Raw genomic sequence first — 21,316 nt, forward strand, 5'->3', positions numbered from 1 at the left:
TGCTTGGTGACGTAGTAAATACTCCATATTATTGGAGGTATGTACAAGTCCCCGAAGTCCCCAAGTAAGAGGAGCTTCTTGGTTGGGGAGTTCAAATCATGAAGTCATCAAGCATAAGTAACCGGGCGGTACGGAGCCCCTACAAGTCCCCGAACTCCGTAAGCAAGAAGGGACTCGTGAACCTGCACAAAAAAAAACAAAAAGCAGGCAAACGTAGAATGCTCGTTGCATTGGGCAACAAATGTGAGTTGCATTGATATGCGTTGGCATATATAAACGGATGAGGTGCGTGATACATGTTGATGTATACACGCGAATGGCGTCGAGGACGATCGATTTACGACGTACAAAACTCGAGAGCGCGTATGGCCGTGTGAGCATATGGATTGCATATGATAAATGTAAGTTGTATGAGTACGGCGAAGGTAAGCGATGAGTACGTGAACGCTTGTCGCTCGTATTAATGGAACGCGAAAAGAATTCAATTTGTCGGGAGCGACAAATGGTAGAAGAATTCCATGTTCCATTAACGTGTGGTGTGTCGAGTAGACATGAATGTGAAGATTGGGAATGTCGGGAAGGCGTGAGCGGGAAGCTCGAGGATTGCCGGGAAGGCATGAGCGGGAAGCTCAATGGGGATGAGCGGAAGCTCAAGGGGGATGAGCGGAAGCTCAATGGGTTGCCGGGAAGGCATGAGCGGGAAGCTCGTGAGCGGAAGCTCAAGGGGTGCCGGGAAGGCATGAGCGGGAAGCTCGTGAGCGGAAGCTCAAGAGGTGCCGGGAAGGCATGAGCGGGAAGCTCGTGAGCGGAAGCTCAAGGGGGTGCCGGGAAGGCATGAGCGGGAAGCTCGTGAGCGGAAGCTCAAGGGGTGCCGGGAAGGCATGAGCGGGAAGCTCGTGAGCGGAAGCTCAAGGGGGTGCCGGGAAGGCATGAGCGGGAAGCTTGTGAGCGGAAGCTCAATGGGGCGGGCCCCGCTAGAGAGTCCCCGACTCCCCAGCCATGTTTGTTGAGGGGGAGCTGCACGGAGCAGAGGGTGTTGGGAAGCGATCCCAATCTTTGGTACCCAAGCGTAGGGGTTAACTGCCGGATCAATGGCTGCCGTAGGCTGTGTTAACTAGTCCCTTGCTGCCGGATCAATGGCTATTATGAGGCGTTGCCTGACCGCTTGGAGGTTTTGGTCGTAGACCGTGGATGTGTACAGTATGTATTTGCATAAAAAATGACAAAACACACAGAGCAAGCATGTATAGACATGGCATGTGCAGTAGCTCAAATTGCAAGAGCGTAAGAGATAAGATGTAGTTACTTATCTCGTGCCAATTTGGAGTTTGGCCGAGCGTGACGCTCCATTGCATTGTGGCGGAGAAAGTACTCCGATAATGTCCGTCAACTCGTAGTTGCGGTTGAATGCTCCATAGAAATAGTTGAATTTGCTTGCAACAAAATAGATGATTAATATGTAGATTTGTAAAATCAACAAGAAGGATTTGCATATGGAGTTTGATAAAATTGTAAGCAAAGGATTTACATATTTGATAAAATTGTAACCAAAGATCGTTGCCATTGTGGAGTCAAAATATGCACTGCTAGTTGGAAGTACATGCAGAATTGAGGCTATAGATATATCAATTCGTTGATGCTTGATAAGTTAGAGAAGCTAGCCAAGGTATATGTAGGGAGCCTCCCAAAACATGCATATGTGTACATGATCAAGTAAAGGCAAAGCATGCGTCCAATAGGCTTGCATCAAATGTGATATACCCTAAGAGCTAGCATGCAAATCCAACATCTAGCGTAGATAGTATAATATTGTTTTTGATAAGTATACAAATAGCACTTGAGTAAATGAGAAGGCATGTGATACCGCCAGTATTCCTAACCATGTGTTGTACTGGGCTAGTCCATTTGTGTGAGGCACGTCTGTGCTGTGTCAGGTGTTATTAAGCGTGTCATGCTGTGAAATAGGCGCGTGGCTTTCACATGTTCACCCAATAAGCATATAATATTATGCATCTCAATAAGTGGTTGGGATATATAGAAAGAAAGCTTAACTTCGTTTGAGGCTTTGACCGCCAGACAGAGTTGAAGTCTGAAGCCATGATTGGAGGCTGGTGTTCGGCGGTTATAGGCCAGCATTACTAGCGGTGTCCCTGTGGCAGCGCGGTCTGGAAGTGACCGGTGACGTGGGCTGAAGATGGGAGAGGATGTTGGATGTCCTGAGATCAGCGGTATTTGGCCAACGGAGATGGATCAGCGGTGATCCGGCCAGCAGAGTAACCAACTCAACGGTGCTTGTTCAGCGGAGCTGGCACCAGGCGGTAGGGATTAGCAGTGATAGCTCGGCGGTAGCGAGGCTGGCGGAGCGGAGCATTTAGCCAGCGGTGGCCTTCGCCGGCGGTTAAGCGGAGCTGCTGCGACGCGTTGGAGAATGGTTGATGACTATGTTCAGCGGGCATTCCTTCATCTATGGTTGAGAATGGTCCTAAACCTTAGCGTTTGCCGCCGAGGGCACCGAGCGGAAGAAGGCTTGGGCGGCTGTGCTTTGGAGCTCAGCGGGGAGCTTGGAGTTCAGCGGAGGAGAGCCTGCTAGCGGTGGAGAGTGGTGATGCTCGGGGGAGGATGGCCAGCGGTGGCAGCTTTGGTCGGCGGTGGCTCTTAGCGGAGCGGAGCTCTTGACCAGCAGGAGCGGGGCGTTGTTCAGCGGTTCTTGGAGCTCAGCGGAGCTGGAGCTCGGCGGAGGTGTTGCCGCTGGTGGTGGTCAGCGGAGCAGTGGCTAGAGGAAAACTCGGGCGGTTCTCTTGACCAGCGGAGGTGCCTGGCGGAGAGATGACAACTGGGGCATGAGCCTGCGAGTCACAGGAGCGGAAGACGACCGCTGGGCTCGCTGGGGATGCCGAGCGATGCAGCAATGGGCGGAGTCTGTCCGTTGAAAAAGTACAGCGGGGATCAAGTCCGGCGGAGCCGGAAGTTGGGCGGAGGCCACGGGTTCCATTTCGAAGGTGCGGCAATTGGTAGTGACTGGCGGGAAATGTGAAAATAGGAGGGGTGCCCAGATAAGATATCTGGGTGTCCAGAGAAAATTTGGCCGCCCAATTTTTTTTTTTTTTTTTTTTTTGGTGGTGCCAGCGTTGACTTTCATGGGTTGGGCGTTGACCAACCTTGACTGGTGCTGACCGCAAGTGTGACCAAGCCTGATGGGCGTTGATCAATCCCGTCGGGCGTTGACCAACCTCGCCGGGCGTTGACCAAGCTTTGACCGCCCCAATGTTGGTGTTTTGAGCAGTTTCTGCAAGGTTTGACCACTCCATGGGCGTTGACTAACTCCGCTGGGCGTTGACCACGTGTTGACCAGCCCATAAGGTGCAAATTTCTGCACACTCTGCTCTGGTTGCCGCCAAGAAACATTAATTTCAAACATAAACTCAAAGAAGGAAGAAATTTCTTCAAGCTCCGCTAAGCAGACTTAGCTCACGGTAGGTGACGAAGCCATTGTGTTGGCTTCCCACAGACGGCGCCAATGTTAATGCTTTGATCCGTTGGGGATCAAATTAACGATAAGTAAAGAGAGAGAGAGAGAAACACAAGAAGTATAGTGGTTCGCCTCCGCATGAGCGGGAGACTACGTCCACTTGAATGTGTACTAGTGTGTCGTGCCTTGCGGCCCAACGAGTTTACAAGGGATGTAATGGGGTGTTGAGTTGTGGGAGGGGGGCATTCCTTTTATAGATGAAGGAATGCCCTTCTTCTACTTGTTCTTCGATGTGGGACAAGTACCCACATAGTTCTAGTATAGAAAGCTTAGAAGCATGTAGAAAGCCATGTTGTGGAGGCATGTTGGCAAGGGCGGGAAGGTGGCTTCCCGGTGGCGGATTTGCGACTTCCGGATACCGCCGCGTAGCCTGAACATAGGGCTACACGATGTATGTCTCGGTTGGGCCTTGCCATGTCTTGTGGATGTCCCAAAGTGGGTGTTACTTATGCTTGGTGACGTAGTAAATACTCCATATTATTGGAGGTATGTACAAGTCCCCGAAGTCCCCAAGTAAGAGGAGCTTCTTGGTTGGGGAGTTCAAATCATGAAGTCATCAAGCATAAGTAACCGGGCGGTACGGAGCCCCTACAAGTCCCCGAACTCCGTAAGCAAGAAGGGACTCGTGAACCTGCACAAAAAAAAACAAAAAGCAGGCAAACGTAGAATGCTCGTTGCATTGGGCAACAAATGTGAGTTGCATTGATATGCGTTGGCATATATAAACGGATGAGGTGCGTGATACATGTTGATGTATACACGCGAATGGCGTCGAGGACGATCGATTTACGACGTACAAAACTCGAGAGCGCGTATGGCCGTGTGAGCATATGGATTGCATATGATAAATGTAAGTTGTATGAGTGCGGCGAAGGTAAGCGATGAGTACGTGAACGCTTGTCGCTCGTATTAATGGAACGCGAAAAGAATTCAATTTGTCGGGAGCGACAAATGGTAGAAGAATTCCATGTTCCATTAACGTGTGGTGTGTCGAGTAGACATGAATGTGAAGATTGGGAATGGCGGGAAGGCGTGAGCGGGAAGCTCGAGGATTGCCGGGAAGGCATGAGCGGGAAGCTCGATGGGGATGAGCGGAAGCTCAATGGGTTGCCGGGAAGGCATGAGCGGGAAGCTCGTGAGCGGAAGCTCAAGGGGTGCCGGGAAGGCATGAGCGGGAAGCTCGTGAGCGGAAGCTCAAGGGGTGCCGGGAAGGCATGAGCGGGAAGCTCGTGAGCGGAAGCTCAAGGGGGTGCCGGGAAGGCATGAGCGGGAAGCTCGTGAGCGGAAGCTCAAGGGGTGCCGGGAAGGCATGAGCGGGAAGCTCGTGAGCGGAAGCTCAAGGGGGTGCCGGGAAGGCATGAGCGGGAAGCTTGTGAGCGGAAGCTCAATGGGGCGGGCCCCGCTAGAGAGTCCCCGACTCCCCAGCCATGTTTGTTGAGGGGGAGCTGCACGGAGCAGAGGGTGTTGGGAAGCGATCCCAATCTTTGGTACCCAAGCGTAGGGGTTAACTGCCGGATCAATGGCTGCCGTAGGCTGTGTTAACTAGTCCCTTGCTGCCGGATCAATGGCTATTATGAGGCGTTGCCTGACCGCTTGGCGGTTTTGGTCGTAGACCGTGGATGTGTACAGTATGTATTTGCATAAAAAATGACAAAACACACAGAGCAAGCATGTATAGACATGGCATGTGCAGTAGCTCAAATTGCAAGAGCGTAAGAGATAAGATGTAGTTACTTATCTCGTGCCAATTTGGAGTTTGGCCGAGCGTGACGCTCCATTGCATTGTGGCGGAGAAAGTACTCCGATAATGTCCGTCAACTCGTAGTTGCGGTTGAATGCTCCATAGAAATAGTTGAATTTGCTTGCAACAAAATAGATGATTAATATGTAGATTTGTAAAATCAACAAGAAGGATTTGCATATGGAGTTTGATAAAATTGTAAGCAAAGGATTTACATATTTGATAAAATTGTAACCAAAGATCGTTGCCATTGTGGAGTCAAAATATGCACTGCTAGTTGGAAGTACATGCAGAATTGAGGCTATAGATATATCAATTCGTTGATGCTTGATAAGTTAGAGAAGCTAGCCAAGGTATATATAGGGAGCCTCCCAAAACATGCATATGTGTACATGATCAAGTAAAGGCAAAGCATGCGTCCAATAGGCTTGCATCAAATGTGATATACCCTAAGAGCTAGCATGCAAATCCAACATCTAGCGTAGATAGTATAATATTGTTTTTGATAAGTATACAAATAGCACTTGAGTAAATGAGAAGGCATGTGATACCGCCAGTATTCCTAACCATGTGTTGTACTGGGCTAGTCCATTTGTGTGAGGCACGTCTGTGCTGTGTCAGGTGTTATTAAGCGTGTCATGCTGTGAAATAGGCGCGTGGCTTTCACATGTTCACCCAATAAGCATATAATATTATGCATCTCAATAAGTGGTTGGGATATATAGAAAGAAAGCTTAACTTCGTTTGAGGCTTTGACCGCCAGACAGAGTTGAAGTCTGAAGCCATGATTGGAGGCTGGTGTTCGGCGGTTATAGGCCAGCATTACTAGCGGTGTCCCTGTGGCAGCGCGGTCTGGAAGTGACCGGTGACGTGGGCTGAAGATGGGAGAGGATGTTGGATGTCCTGAGATCAGCGGTATTTGGCCAACGGAGATGGATCAGCGGTGATCCGGCCAGCAGAGTAACCAACTCAACGGTGCTTGTTCAGCGGAGCTGGCACCAGGCGGTAGGGATTAGCAGTGATAGCTCGGCGGTAGCGAGGCTGGCGGAGCGGAGCATTTAGCCAGCGGTGGCCTTCGCCGGCGGTTAAGCGGAGCTGCTGCGACGCGTTGGAGAATGGTTGATGACTATGTTCAGCGGGCATTCCTTCATCTATGGTTGAGAATGGTCCTAAACCTTAGCGTTTGCCGCCGAGGGCACCGAGCGGAAGAAGGCTTGGGCGGCTGTGCTTTGGAGCTCAGCGGGGAGCTTGGAGTTCAGCGGAGGAGAGCCTGCTAGCGGTGGAGAGTGGTGATGCTCGGGGGAGGATGGCCAGCGGTGGCAGCTTTGGTCGGCGGTGGCTCTTAGCGGAGCGGAGCTCTTGACCAGCAGGAGCGGGGCGTTGTTCAGCGGTTCTTGGAGCTCAGCGGAGCTGGAGCTCGGCGGAGGTGTTGCCGCTGGTGGTGGTCAGCGGAGCAGTGGCTAGAGGAAAACTCGGGCGGTTCTCTTGACCAGCGGAGGTGCCTGGCGGAGAGATGACAACTGGGGCATGAGCCTGCGAGTCACAGGAGCGGAAGACGACCGCTGGGCTCGCTGGGGATGCCGAGCGATGCAGCAATGGGCGGAGTCTGTCCGTTGAAAAAGTACAGCGGGGATCAAGTCCGGCGGAGCCGGAAGTTGGGCGGAGGCCACGGGTTCCATTTCGAAGGTGCGGCAATTGGTAGTGACTGGCGGGAAATGTGAAAATAGGAGGGGTGCCCAGATAAGATATCTGGGTGTCCAGAGAAAATTTGGCCGCCCAATTTTTTTTTTTTTTTTTTTTTTTGGTGGTGCCAGCGTTGACTTTCATGGGTTGGGCGTTGACCAACCTTGACTGGTGCTGACCGCAAGTGTGACCAAGCCTGATGGGCGTTGATCAATCCCGTCGGGCGTTGACCAACCTCGCCGGGCGTTGACCAAGCTTTGACCGCCCCAATGTTGGTGTTTTGAGCAGTTTCTGCAAGGTTTGACCACTCCATGGGCGTTGACTAACTCCGCTGGGCGTTGACCACGTGTTGACCAGCCCATAAGGTGCAAATTTCTGCACACTCTGCTCTGGTTGCCGCCAAGAAACATTAATTTCAAACATAAACTCAAAGAAGGAAGAAATTTCTTCAAGCTCCGCTAAGCAGACTTAGCTCACGGTAGGTGACGAAGCCATTGTGTTGGCTTCCCACAGACGGCGCCAATGTTAATGCTTTGATCCGTTGGGGATCAAATTAACGATAAGTAAAGAGAGAGAGAGAGAAACACAAGAAGTATAGTGGTTCGCCTCCGCATGAGCGGGAGACTACGTCCACTTGAATGTGTACTAGTGTGTCGAGCCTTGCGGCCCAACGAGTTTACAAGGGATGTAATGGGGTGTTGAGTTGTGGGAGGGGGGCATTCCTTTTATAGATGAAGGAATGCCCTTCTTCTACTTGTTCTTCGATGTGGGACAAGTATCCACATAGTTCTAGTATAGAAAGCTTAGAAGCATGTAGAAAGCCATGTTGTGGAGGCATGTTGGCAAGGGCGGGAAGGTGACTTCCCGGTGGCGGATTTGCGACTTCCGGATACCGCCGCGTAGCCTGAACATAGGGCTACACGATGTATGTCTCGGTTGGGCCTTGCCATGTCTTGTGGATGTCCCAAAGTGGGTGTTACTTATGCTTGGTGACGTAGTAAATACTCCATATTATTGGAGGTATGTACAAGTCCCCGAAGTCCCCAAGTAAGAGGAGCTTCTTGGTTGGGGAGTTCAAATCATGAAGTCATCAAGCATAAGTAACCGGGCGGTACGGAGCCCCTACAAGTCCCCGAACTCCGTAAGCAAGAAGGGACTCGTGAACCTGCACAAAAAAAAACAAAAAGCAGGCAAACGTAGAATGCTCGTTGCATTGGGCAACAAATGTGAGTTGCATTGATATGCGTTGGCATATATAAACGGATGAGGTGCGTGATACATGTTGATGTATACACGCGAATGGCGTCGAGGACGATCGATTTACGACGTACAAAACTCGAGAGCGCGTATGGCCGTGTGAGCATATGGATTGCATATGATAAATGTAAGTTGTATGAGTGCGGCGAAGGTAAGCGATGAGTACTTGAACGCTTGTCGCTCGTATTAATGGAACGCGAAAAGAATTCAATTTGTCGGGAGCGACAAATGGTAGAAGAATTCCATGTTCCATTAACGTGTGGTGTGTCGAGTAGACATGAATGTGAAGATTGGGAATGGCGGGAAGGCGTGAGCGGGAAGCTCGAGGATTGCCGGGAAGGCATGAGCGGGAAGCTCGATGGGGATGAGCGGAAGCTCAAGGGGGATGAGCGGAAGCTCAATGGGTTGCCGGGAAGGCATGAGCGGGAAGCTCGTGAGCGGAAGCTCAAGGGGTGCCGGGAAGGCATGAGCGGGAAGCTCGTGAGCGGAAGCTCAAGGGGTGCCGGGAAGGCATGAGCGGGAAGCTCGTGAGCGGAAGCTCAAGGGGGTGCCGGGAAGGCATGAGCGGGAAGCTCGTGAGCGGAAGCTCAAGGGGGTGCCGGGAAGGCATGAGCGGGAAGCTCGTGAGCGGAAGCTCAAGGGGTGCCGGGAAGGCATGAGCGGGAAGCTCGTGAGCGGAAGCTCAAGGGGGTGCCGGGAAGGCATGAGCGGGAAGCTTGTGAGCGGAAGCTCAATGGGGCGGGCCCCGCTAGAGAGTCCCCGACTCCCCAGCCATGTTTGTTGAGGGGGAGCTGCACGGAGCAGAGGGTGTTGGGAAGCGATCCCAATCTTTGGTACCCAAGCGTAGGGGTTAACTGCCGGATCAATGGCTGCCGTAGGCTGTGTTAACTAGTCCCTTGCTGCCGGATCAATGGCTATTATGAGGCGTTGCCTGACCGCTTGGCGGTTTTGGTCGTAGACCGTGGATGTGTACAGTATGTATTTGCATAAAAAATGACAAAACACACAGAGCAAGCATGTATAGACATGGCATGTGCAGTAGCTCAAATTGCAAGAGCGTAAGAGATAAGATGTAGTTACTTATCTCGTGCCAATTTGGAGTTTGGCCGAGCGTGACGCTCCATTGCATTGTGGCGGAGAAAGTACTCCGATAATGTCCGTCAACTCGTAGTTGCGGTTGAATGCTCCATAGAAATAGTTGAATTTGCTTGCAACAAAATAGATGATTAATATGTAGATTTGTAAAATCAACAAGAAGGATTTGCATATGGAGTTTGATAAAATTGTAAGCAAAGGATTTACATATTTGATAAAATTGTAACCAAAGATCGTTGCCATTGTGGAGTCAAAATATGCACTGCTAGTTGGAAGTACATGCAGAATTGAGGCTATAGATATATCAATTCGTTGATGCTTGATAAGTTAGAGAAGCTAGCCAAGGTATATATAGGGAGCCTCCCAAAACATGCATATGTGTACATGATCAAGTAAAGGCAAAGCATGCGTCCAATAGGCTTGCATCAAATGTGATATACCCTAAGAGCTAGCATGCAAATCCAACATCTAGCGTAGATAGTATAATATTGTTTTTGATAAGTATACAAATAGCACTTGAGTAAATGAGAAGGCATGTGATACCGCCAGTATTCCTAACCATGTGTTGTACTGGGCTAGTCCATTTGTGTGAGGCACGTCTGTGCTGTGTCAGGTGTTATTAAGCGTGTCATGCTGTGAAATAGGCGCGTGGCTTTCACATGTTCACCCAATAAGCATATAATATTATGCATCTCAATAAGTGGTTGGGATATATAGAAAGAAAGCTTAACTTCGTTTGAGGCTTTGACCGCCAGACAGAGTTGAAGTCTGAAGCCATGATTGGAGGCTGGTGTTCGGCGGTTATAGGCCAGCATTACTAGCGGTGTCCCTGTGGCAGCGCGGTCTGGAAGTGACCGGTGACGTGGGCTGAAGATGGGAGAGGATGTTGGATGTCCTGAGATCAGCGGTATTTGGCCAACGGAGATGGATCAGCGGTGATCCGGCCAACAGAGTAACCAACTCAACGGTGCTTGTTCAGCGGAGCTGGCACCAGGCGGTAGGGCTTAGCAGTGATAGCTCGGCGGTAGCGAGGCTGGCGGAGCGGAGCATTTAGCCAGCGGTGGCCTTCGCCGGCGGTTAAGCGGAGCTGCTGCGACGCGTTGGAGAATGGTTGATGACTATGTTCAGCGGGCATTCCTTCATCTATGGTTGAGAATGGTCCTAAACCTTAGCGTTTGCCGCCGAGGGCACCGAGCGGAAGAAGGCTTGGGCGGCTGTGCTTTGGAGCTCAGCGGGGAGCTTGGAGTTCAGCGGAGGAGAGCCTGCTAGCGGTGGAGAGTGGTGATGCTCGGGGGAGGATGGCCAGCGGTGGCAGCTTTGGTCGGCGGTGGCTCTTAGCGGAGCGGAGCTCTTGACCAGCAGGAGCGGGGCGTTGTTCAGCGGTTCTTGGAGCTCAGCGGAGCTGGAGCTCGGCGGAGGTGTTGCCGCTGGTGGTGGTCAGCGGAGCAGTGGCTAGAGGAAAACTCGGGCGGTTCTCTTGACCAGCGGAGGTGCCTGGCGGAGAGATGACAACTGGGGCATGAGCCTGCGAGTCACAGGAGCGGAAGACGACCGCTGGGCTCGCTGGGGATGCCGAGCGATGCAGCAATGGGCGGAGTCTGTCCGTTGAAAAAGTACAGCGGGGATCAAGTCCGGCGGAGCCGGAAGTTGGGCGGAGGCCACGGGTTCCATTTCGAAGGTGCGGCAATTGGTAGTGACTGGCGGGAAATGTGAAAATAGGAGGGGTGCCCAGATAAGATATCTGGGTGTCCAGAGAAAATTTGGCCGCCCAATTTTTTTTTTTTTTTTTTTTTTTGGTGGTGCCAGCGTTGACTTTCATGGGTTGGGCGTTGACCAACCTTGACTGGTGCTGACCGCAAGTGTGACCAAGCCTGATGGGCGTTGATCAATCCCGTCGGGCGTTGACCAACCTCGCCGGGCGTTGACCAAGCTTTGACCGCCCCAATGTTGGTGTTTTGAGCAGTTTCTGCAAGGTTTGACCACTCCATGGGCGTTGACTAACTCCGCTGGGCGTTGACCACGTGTTGACCAGCCCATAAGGTGCAAATTTCTGCACACTCTGCTCTGGTTGCCGCCAAGAAACATTAATTTCAAACATAAACTCAAAGAAGGAAGAAATTTCTTCAAGCTCCGCTAAGCAGACTTAGCTCACGGTAGGTGACGAAGCCATTGTGTTGGCTTCCCACAGACGGCGCCAATGTTAATGCTTTGATCCGTTGGGGATCTAATTAACGATAAGTAAAGAGAGAGAGAGAAACACAAGAAGTATAGTGGTTCGCCTCCGCATGAGCGGGAGACTACGTCCACTTGAATGTGTACTAGTGTGTCGAGCCTTGCGGCCCAACGAGTTTACAAGGGATGTAATGGGGTGTTGAGTTGTGGGAGGGGGGCATTCCTTTTATAGATGAAGGAATGCCCTTCTTCTACTTGTTCTTCGATGTGGGACAAGTATCCACATAGTTCTAGTATAGAAAGCTTAGAAGCATGTAGAAAGCCATGTTGTGGAGGCATGTTGGCAAGGTGGCTTCCCGGTGGCGGATTTGCGACTTCCGGATACCGTCACGTAGCCTGAACATAGGGCTACACGATGTATGTCTCGGTTGGGCCTTGCCATGTCTTGTGGATGTCCCAAAGTGGGTGTTACTTATGCTTGGTGACGTAGTAAATACTCCATATTATTGGAGGTATGTACAGTTATCTTTACTGGCATGGCGCCTTTCCTATGATAAACTACCTACTGATGTGCAGCTTCAAAAACGGGGTATCCCAACAGTGTCTGTTTGCCAGCTTTGTAATTTTAGGTATGTTGAGGATTCTACTCACTTATTTGTCACTTGCTCGTTTGCACAACATGTTTGGCAATGGCTAGCATGCTGTTTTGGGACTATCTTACCAACTATTGAGGGTATTGTTGGGTTATTTACCACCATTATTGTAACGTCCCGAACCTAAATTTACCAGTTTACGAGTCTTTCGATGGGTAAACGACAATTACATTTAATTTTTGGCTCCGTTTTGATATTTTAGGGGGCCCTAAAAGTTGACTTTTTGTTCGGGTCAAAATTTGAGAAAATGTTCTTCATGAAAGTTGTAGAGGACGTTAAACCGAGCGCGTGCATATGTGGTACGTAAAAATCGGAGTTCGTATGTGAAAGTTATAAGCGAAAAGGTGAAGTTACTGTTCATAATAAGTAGTATATATTTGAAATTTTTACTGTAGGGCCGGGTAACTTTCTTTTCTCCTTCTCTCTCCTCCCGCACGCTCTCTCTTTCTCCTCTGCGTGTTTTCTCTCTCTCCTCTGCAACTCCGATTGCTTTCTCTTTCCGGCCACCAAAAGCGTGAAACCGGTGGCTACGGACTCATCTCGACCTCCTCTTGGCCCCTACGATGGTGGCTCACGGCGGCTTGGCCGAAAAACGACGCATCGGGTCCTTGAAGTTTACTGTAGCAAGTGACCGTTGACCTCAATTCCGGCCACCTCCGGCGACAAAGCCAGGCTTTTTAGAAGCGCCTTGAGGCGTACTTGAAGCTCCCCAAATATCTTGAAGCGATTTGCAGCGTGGAGGAAGAAAGCATAATTAGAAAATTTTACTCTACTTCGATTTGCTTAATTGTTCGGCCACTTAGAGGTATTTTCTGACTTGGCCACAGTTATGAAAGACGCTTAGAATGTTGAGTTGTTGATGCTGGTAAAATTTGGTAGCCAGATATGGTGGTTGACCGGCGGCGCGTGGGGCCCAGGCGCAGCTGCCTGTGGCGGCGCGTGAGGGCGCGTCCGACCGTTCCTGGTGAGTTGTTTTGGTCTATTGAGTAGTATATATTGTTACGAATTTATGGATAGGTGTTTGGTGGAAATTGGAGGAGGTTTGGATATTAATCGGAATTTCCGAAGTTCAATAGTTTGGTTATTGATTAATGAGAATTCCACTATCGGATTTCTCTCAATTTTGCCCTAGAAACCTTCAATTAAAGAATGGTGCAAATGATAAAGTCTTGGTTTAATCAGAGAAGAAATAGAAATGTTAATTCATGAGGATTTGATGTGGGAATCGTATTTAATTTCCGGATTGTTATTCACGAATTATAATTGTATACAGGGCGACGTGCCGAGCTATTGCTCGACGTAAGAAACCGGTAGCGTGGTCGCTTAAATAGTACTGTGAGTGGACATTTATTTTAAATTAAATGTGCATGCAGTATATTATTATTTTCCGATTGAGGTTTAATTTATTATTTGAATTATTGAGTATTATGATTTATGAGCTTGATTTCTTGAGATTTATTATGCTCTATGAGTTACGGGATTTTTAGTGGATTTCCTTCCCGAGGGCTTTCAATAGATTTTTCAAGCTATTTATTTATGAGTATTGAGTTGGGAAACGATTTTCGGGAAGTGATTGATTAAGAAAATATTATGAGAATTATTGATTTCGAATATCAGTTTATATGATGATATACGAGTACGAAGGATTTAGCAAATATTTGAGCATGATTGAATTATCGAGATTTATTGAGTTTTGAGCTCCGCACTTATCAGCCTTGAAGTTAGATTGAGATTTCTTTCTGAAAGCATTTATTGATTTACAGAGTATTTGATTTATGCTTTCGAGGATTTATTGAGATATTGAGGTTTGAGTTAGCGAGATAATCCTGAGTTATGCTTTCGATGAATTATTAATGTTTTATTGAAGTAACAGTGAGTTTCTTTCCGAAAGCAAGTAATTGAAAGAGGTTGTTTCCAGTTTATTGAGGAGGCTATCTTCGGCGCATGCGCATATTACCTAGTTGGCAATCCCTTCTAGGTAATAGTCTGGTTGGCAGTCCCTTCCAGACTATGTTCCGGTTGGCAGTCCCTTCCGATGCGTCATCTAGGTGGCAGTCCCTCCCAGATGGCATGAGATGGTTAGTTGGCAGTCCCTTCTATCCACCGCCTCCTATTCCGGTTGGCAGTCCCTTCCGATGCGTCATATGGGTGGCAGTCCCTCCTAGATGGCATGAGATGGTTAGTTGGTAGTCCCTTCTATCCACCGCCTCCTAATCCGGTTGGCAGTCCCTTCCGATGCATCATCTGGGTGGCAGTCCCTCCCTGATGGCATGAGATGACTAGACAGCAGTCCTTTCTAGTCATCGAACGAGCCTCTTGAAAATGATGTTTTTTTTATAAGGATTGAGGATGAGATTTTTAAGAGATTGCAAGATGTTCTATTTTTTTTTTTTACGTGATTAAGATTTCAGTAAATATGATGATTAAAAGTATTTCCAAGATTGTTACTGCATGCGAGATTTTAGAGAAGAACTTGGGAAAGCATTAAGTTTTACTTATTCATTCGAAATTACTTATTTTTCGTCCACTCACTCTAATGGTTTTTTTTAAATGTTTTCCCCTTGGCCATTTGGTTTCAAATGCCCAGTTTGCAGGCCAGTTTAGCTTGAGGTCAAGCGTACATGGGGTTGAGGCATAGCTGTCATAGCTTCCGCATTATAAAAGTTTCGGTCTTTTATCTTGTATTCTATTCTCTTGTACTCCTGTACATTAGATTGCTCTGATAACCTATGAGATTAATATTCTTAAGTTCAGAATTGTTTGGTGATATGAGAGATGTCGTGATTTAGGGAGCAGGGTGGCTCCAGAAGAAATGTGGTAAATTATTTTAGAAGTGTAAATGTCTTTCTACAGGTTATGGGTAGTCCACTTTTAGAGGGAGTTCCGCCAAATTTTTGGTAGAATTTCTTCTAATGTGGGCCCCGCAGGGCCACTTTGGATTTCAAGGTGAAGTCCGGGGCGGGTCTTGTCAATTATTGGCAAGTCTTTCTCTCCCCAACTAAAAAATATTTGGCTTGCTAGTTGTCTCTATGCTCTTATGGCTATATGGAAAGCTCACAATAAGCTTAGATTTGAGGACAAGTGCCCTTCCCTCATGTCAATTTTTAGCTTTCTCAAGGCTTGGCTTGGCTTTGCTGCTCCTTACATGCCAGGTTATTTGAAGGGTTTGGTTGACACTCAATTGTTGGTTGGGTTGGGTATTCCGCGTGTTCCTAAAAAACGAGTAGCGCCTCGGTTAGTTCTCTGGCACCCTCCCATTTTTCCTTAGATTAAATTGAATACTGATGGGCTTGCAAAGGGTAATCCAGGACCTGCAGCTTGTGGTGGTGTGTTTCATGACACCCATGGTCATTACATTGGCGGATACTGTCAAGGTTTGGGACACAAATATGCCTTCTACTCAGAGCTTATGGGTGTGATCATTGGGATTGAATATGCCTTCCAGTATGGTTGGCGATGCCTCTGGCTTGAATGTGATTCGACTAGTGCAATTGCATGCATCAAATCCTCATTTTTTGTTCCACCTTGGCCGCTTCGAATTGCATGGCTTACTTGCTTAGCACGTATTAGAGCAATGACCTTTCATTGTTCCCATATTCTTCGGGAAGGAAATACGGTGGCTGATAGAATGGCAAATATGGGCTTACTTTCTCCATCCCTGGTATGGCATGCTTCTCCTCCACCTAATATATCTCCTTATCTTCGTATGGATGATCTGGGATTCCCTTATCTTCGTCATGTTTAACTCCCTTTCTTGCATGGGTTGGTGTTGGGCTTGTTTTAACATTGGCTGCTATTTTTTCTGCATTCCTTATAATGCAAACGCTGGTCACTATTACTTGGACATGATGTTACAGGGGTTATTTGGTTTAATTACGAAGCTGGGTGCTGATGGCTTCTCTTGGCAGATAGGGCAACTTTTGTTTTTTCTTTCATTGTTTTGCTTTGCAAGCTGTTTAATTATCTGGAAGTTGGAAAAATTTGAGGTTCTGCTTCATTTTTTTCACTTCCTTTTGTCTTTCTTTCTAGCTTTTGGGGTAAGGTTTATGTCCCCCCCCCCTTCTTTAGTTGTATTTTCTTTTTATGTTATTAATAAAATAAAAATAGGGGGACGGGCGGTGGGTTCCCAGAGTGTGGCAAACCCCTCTCCTTCGGGATTGAGAGTGGGACTTGTTCCCTACATCGTTTGCCTCCGAGGAGCTAATATCGCCTAATCCCTTATTAAAAAAAAAATGTCTGTTTCATTAACTCCAGTTATGAAACAAACCACGTTTATTTGAGGGTATTGTCTTCTTAAGGTTGTTTTATGGCATTTTTCTTTGCATTTACTCTACTTCAGATATAATTTATTGCATTTTCTTGAGTATGGGGTAAAATATATCTAATGTGCCATCGTTGGGAAAGATAGAGAGCTTTAGGGGGATGGTTGGCAATACCCTGACAGGGACGGGAACAGTCTTTGGACTTGCCTGTTACCTCACATCTGGTTAAAGATATAGCATTAGTGAAACTGTGAAAGCTCTAGCTAGAACTCTCCTCTCTGTTTTTGCATCAGAAAACTCTAGAGCCCTTGATGTTTGATGTTAATAGAGGAAAATGCTATAAGCTCACCCAAACTTACCTGCCAAATCATTTCATTTGGCAAGTTACTTTTGGCAAATTGTGGAAGTAGATTGCAAAACATGCTTATAAGAATATGATATACGCGTTTGATGTTGACAAGTACTAATGATCTCATCTCAACTTTACATGAGTACAAATGTTGGACAAAATATAATTACTTCAATTGGTTGAAATTAGTGATCGAATACATATATGGGTGTTGGACAACTGTGTAATGTTACATTGAAGTACAAGGTAAACTATGAAATGTTTCTGGAGCTAATGTTTTTTTATACCATTAAGTTTTTTTTTTTTTTGGTCTGAAGTTCATCTATTGATAGCCCAGAGGCAAAAAGCTTACAACCAAATACACATAACAACAAAAATTCCAATGTCTGACAAAAAAAGTCAAGACACAATAGATATAAAAATTCCGTTTATGTTAGCTCGATACATGGCAGGTCATCTCTCTGAGTTAGATTTCAACTTCTTTTTCTCATGACTCTTTTAGTTTCATACTTAACCATTATCCACTCTACAATGTTTCCAATATAATACTGGAAGGATACAATTTTTAAAAAAATTCTCAATTCAAAAGCCACCTGAATAGCTGTTGGGATTGGTTTTTTGCTTTGGGATCCGATAGTGTTTCTCTTCACGATTGTGGATGATTGTGAATGAGGTTTAGGGGTCCGATTCCTCATTCCTTGAAGTTTCAACAAAATTAAATGAATGATCTGTAAGACAGTGAAACTTTCAATATTCCACAAAACTCCTTTGCTAATAGTATGTAAAAGACTAAAAGATAGAAGTCCTTTTATCAAAAAAGGATAAAATGGTAAACTAATAAATCTATGAAAATAAAAATAAAATAAAAAACACACATAAAACTAAGGAGACGACTTAAGAATATAAAAGATTGGCAAAGCCTTTGCTCGTCAATTGTGTGTTTTAAATCGTTGAGTTACTAGTTATATTCTATCATTCTCCACATGGTTCTACAGCTCCACAAGAAATGCTGATAGATTAACCAAATTATTATAGTTGGAATTACATGAATCAAATATATGGTAGCTAATTAGGGTAATTGTTCCCGTTCCTATAAAGTTTAATTAGTCTTGCAATTTGTAGACTACATGTATGACACGTTTACTTATTTGGAATGGAAAATAATCATGAATCGGAGACAACTGGAATGGGAGAAGAAAGGAATCGGTATTGATTCTGGAGGAGTTGATTCCTAAACTCATCTCCCCCCTTCGTAATCAAATTCCTGAGTATTCAGGAATCGGTTCCTTATAAGGAGATGGGACCTACACCCATTCTGATTCCTTCATGTGTTAGTAAACGCATGAATACTTTTATCCGGCATCACCTTTATGTGTTAGTAAACATAGGAATAGTTTTACCCCGTAATCATTCTCTCTCATTCCAAGTAAGTAAACGTGCCAGTAGTCTTTTCTGGGGTTGGACTCTTGGACCCCAAGAATTAGGGAACCGGCCTAGCTGAACCAGACAAAAATTTAACGTTTAACACAGTTCTTGGCAAAAAAAAAATGTTTCGGTTCAAGAATGTTAAATTACCGGTTGGGTTTCGACTCTTGATCGTTTCTGAAATATTAGTCAACTTGAACTAAAATACATGTTGTACATACCACCTATATTACATACCGCCAAGCATAATCAACGACCTCATAGGTGGGCCCCGCGGCATGGCTAGTCCCGCCTACAACATGCATCCGGTAGTCCGACACCCGAGCTACCTCGCTATGGTGGAGGTCGGCCGGTACCTTGCTAGGAGGCCACCCTCCTATGCTCTCCAAGAGGCTTCAAGAGAAGCAATATATGTATTATTGTCCCACATCGAGGATATGTAAATAGAGTGGGACTTCCCTTAGCTATAAAGGGAAGTCCTCCCCTCCTTAGAAAGGATGGATCCATGATCCCCTCACTTGTATCACTACAAAGGTCACTTGGCCTCACTCATAGTAGAAATCTCTAAGTGGACGTAGCCTTGCCTCAAGGGCAAGGTGAACCACTATACATCCGGTGTCATCTCTCTCTCTCTCCCTATCATGCTTCTTATCTTAGGTCCCGTATTCTTCAACAGAAACATTGGCGCTAGAAGGAGGGCCCCTAAGTTTGGGTAACGAGCCTCCGACCTTGAGCAAGAGTCATGGATGGGTGAAGTCATCGGGTACATGGGTACATGCAAGACACCCCACCTCCCTCCCCAAGCTTCCAATGAATCATCCGGTACTCTATCCATCCGGGACTCGAGTCACCCCTCAACTCTACTCCCAAGCTCCATTCTTCTCCGGGACTCATAAATCAACGGGTACGTGCATGCCCCGCACCCTCAGACGAATAGCCATGTAGCTGCTTGCACGTGTAGCTCTCACTCATGCAACCATGCAACCATGCAGCAACTTGAACAACCCCAGACCCGTAGCCCTGCAAAGTCCCGGAGACACCAACTGTTCACTTCTCGCACGTGAGTTCCCTGGCCTCACTTGTGGACCTGTTTGAGCCTAGCCTCACCTGCAAACTCTCCGGGGTCGTCATCATTAATTACCGGCCGAGACAAAACACCCACCCCGGTGACTTACCGCGACTCCAGCTCTGGGTAATTCATCTCCATCGGCCTCGGGAACATATATCAAATCACCGTGTTGCTTCAACAACGCCGGTCCCGGAGCCAACCCCTTGCTTGAACACCAGGTGTTTTCCAATATCCACAGAGATGTCAGCATCCAGGTAGTACCCGCTTGTCTCGGTGGCCTCAACTCCCGGTAACTCACCAAAATTTTCAGACACCGATACTACCTCAACATGCTCGTCCCAGCGGTATCCTCTAATCCCGGTGACAAACCCAGCTCTTTTGGGGCCACAAACACCAAAACCACTCCCCACAGGAGACTCGAGTCCCCGACAGCTTCCCCCCTCATGGCATCAGCAGCTTCAGTTAACTTGAGTGTCTCGGTGATAGTCTCAATGACGACTTCTTGGTCGAGCGGTCACCGGTACCCCCTGCCTCCACCGGCACTGGTAAACCACCGTGTCAACTCACCGGTACCAGCTGCCGCTTTAGATCGCCGGTACCAGCTGCCTGCAAGGAATGGTTCTGCTCTAAACAGCCGGGAAGGATTGGACACCCAACCCACCCCGGTGATCATCTCATCATCACCACCATCTCAGTGACCCACTACCGGCAACACCGTCCCGGCAACTCTCGGGGACTCACCCCGGATCTACCTACAGACCCCGTCGGAGCAAGTCATTACGATCAGTCACCGGTACCATTATTTTCTGGCAGCACCATGACCTTTATCCGGCTCACTCCCGGCACCACGAGTCCACCGACACCTACACTTACCGGGTCCCGCTCGCAGTTGCTCACCGGGAATCTCTCCTTTCTATCGGGGGTCAGCTTCTTGATCGAAGCCTCCGGTACCAGCAAATAGGGAATACTCGGGCCATTTCAAATAGGAAGCTCCGACACCCATGCCCCTAACCCGGGGATCACAAACCACCGGCACCAGCTCTCCAAGTACCAGAAAAGTTCAGCTAAGAAAAAAAATATATATTAATCACAATAATCGTATTAGGCACCCCGGATCTTCACCTATTCATCTCCCCGGCAAGGCAGCGACAATTTCATGTCTTCACCACAAAATGGCCTCACTGCAGCTTCTTGATCTCCCGGTAGCTTCTGTTTATCCTTCACTTGATCCCAATGGTCGCTGGGTCTTCACATATACCCGCTGCTCCAACAAAATATTTGCTCTGGGCACCTGGAATTTGGACACCAATCGGAGAGCACAGGCTACTTTGATACAAGAACCACCGGGAACCCATCGATCTACTCAGCCCGGAATCTTCCTCCTCCGGGTACTCTACAATCCCAGAATTGTGCATCGTTCCCGGCAGTATACGTCTGCCATGCAAAGCTAAGTCTTCGCACTCTTACCATTTCTCAAAGTTATCGGTACCCATATGCCTGTTTGCTGCTCTTTCTGCAATTTCTGCATGCTCTGTACGCATCGATCTACGTCTTCAAATATCATGTATCGGTGTTCAGATATAGCTGCCATATATAGTTGTATGTTGCTCACCAATTTTTTGGAGGAGGACGAATCCCTCCCACCGAGCCCATTATCGATCAATTACATAAGAAGGATCTTATTTTCCTAAGGAAACATGGAATCTCATGTTTCAAACAATTCCAATCCACTTCAAATCAGTATAAGATAAGTTCTCACTTATGCTCTTTCAATTTGAGCTAAATGCAATGGTTTGCATGCTTCAATAACAATTACTATTATCTAAAGCATGCCTATGATATCTGATAAATTCAATCTCATATCTATTATCATATCCGTTATGCCTATGTATTGATTTCATACTTTAATTTAATTGCCCGTCAATTACGATTACTACATGCACACATACGGCACTTTTTATGCGGCACTTAACATCTTTGCCCCGAGCGAGGTACCCCTAATGGGTAAAGCCAAGGTCATATTCTTACATAAATCCTCCCTAATCGGCGAGGTACCCCAGCGGGGTCACGAGGCCAATATC

At 47.4% G+C, this 21,316-nt stretch overlaps 1 non-coding gene across 1 annotated transcript; it reads left to right on the forward strand.

Annotated features, from left to right (window-relative positions):
- Positions 1-16,539: 16,539 nt before the first annotated feature.
- On the forward strand, positions 16,540-16,667 carry LOC133719126 (U6atac minor spliceosomal RNA). Its single transcript, XR_009850854.1, has one exon. It is a non-coding gene; the product is annotated as a U6atac minor spliceosomal RNA (small nuclear RNA).
- Positions 16,668-21,316: the final 4,649 nt, after the last annotated feature.

This window comes from Rosa rugosa, chromosome 6 (assembly GCF_958449725.1).
Source record: "Rosa rugosa chromosome 6, drRosRugo1.1, whole genome shotgun sequence".
NCBI classification, from domain to species: domain Eukaryota; kingdom Viridiplantae; phylum Streptophyta; class Magnoliopsida; order Rosales; family Rosaceae; genus Rosa; species Rosa rugosa.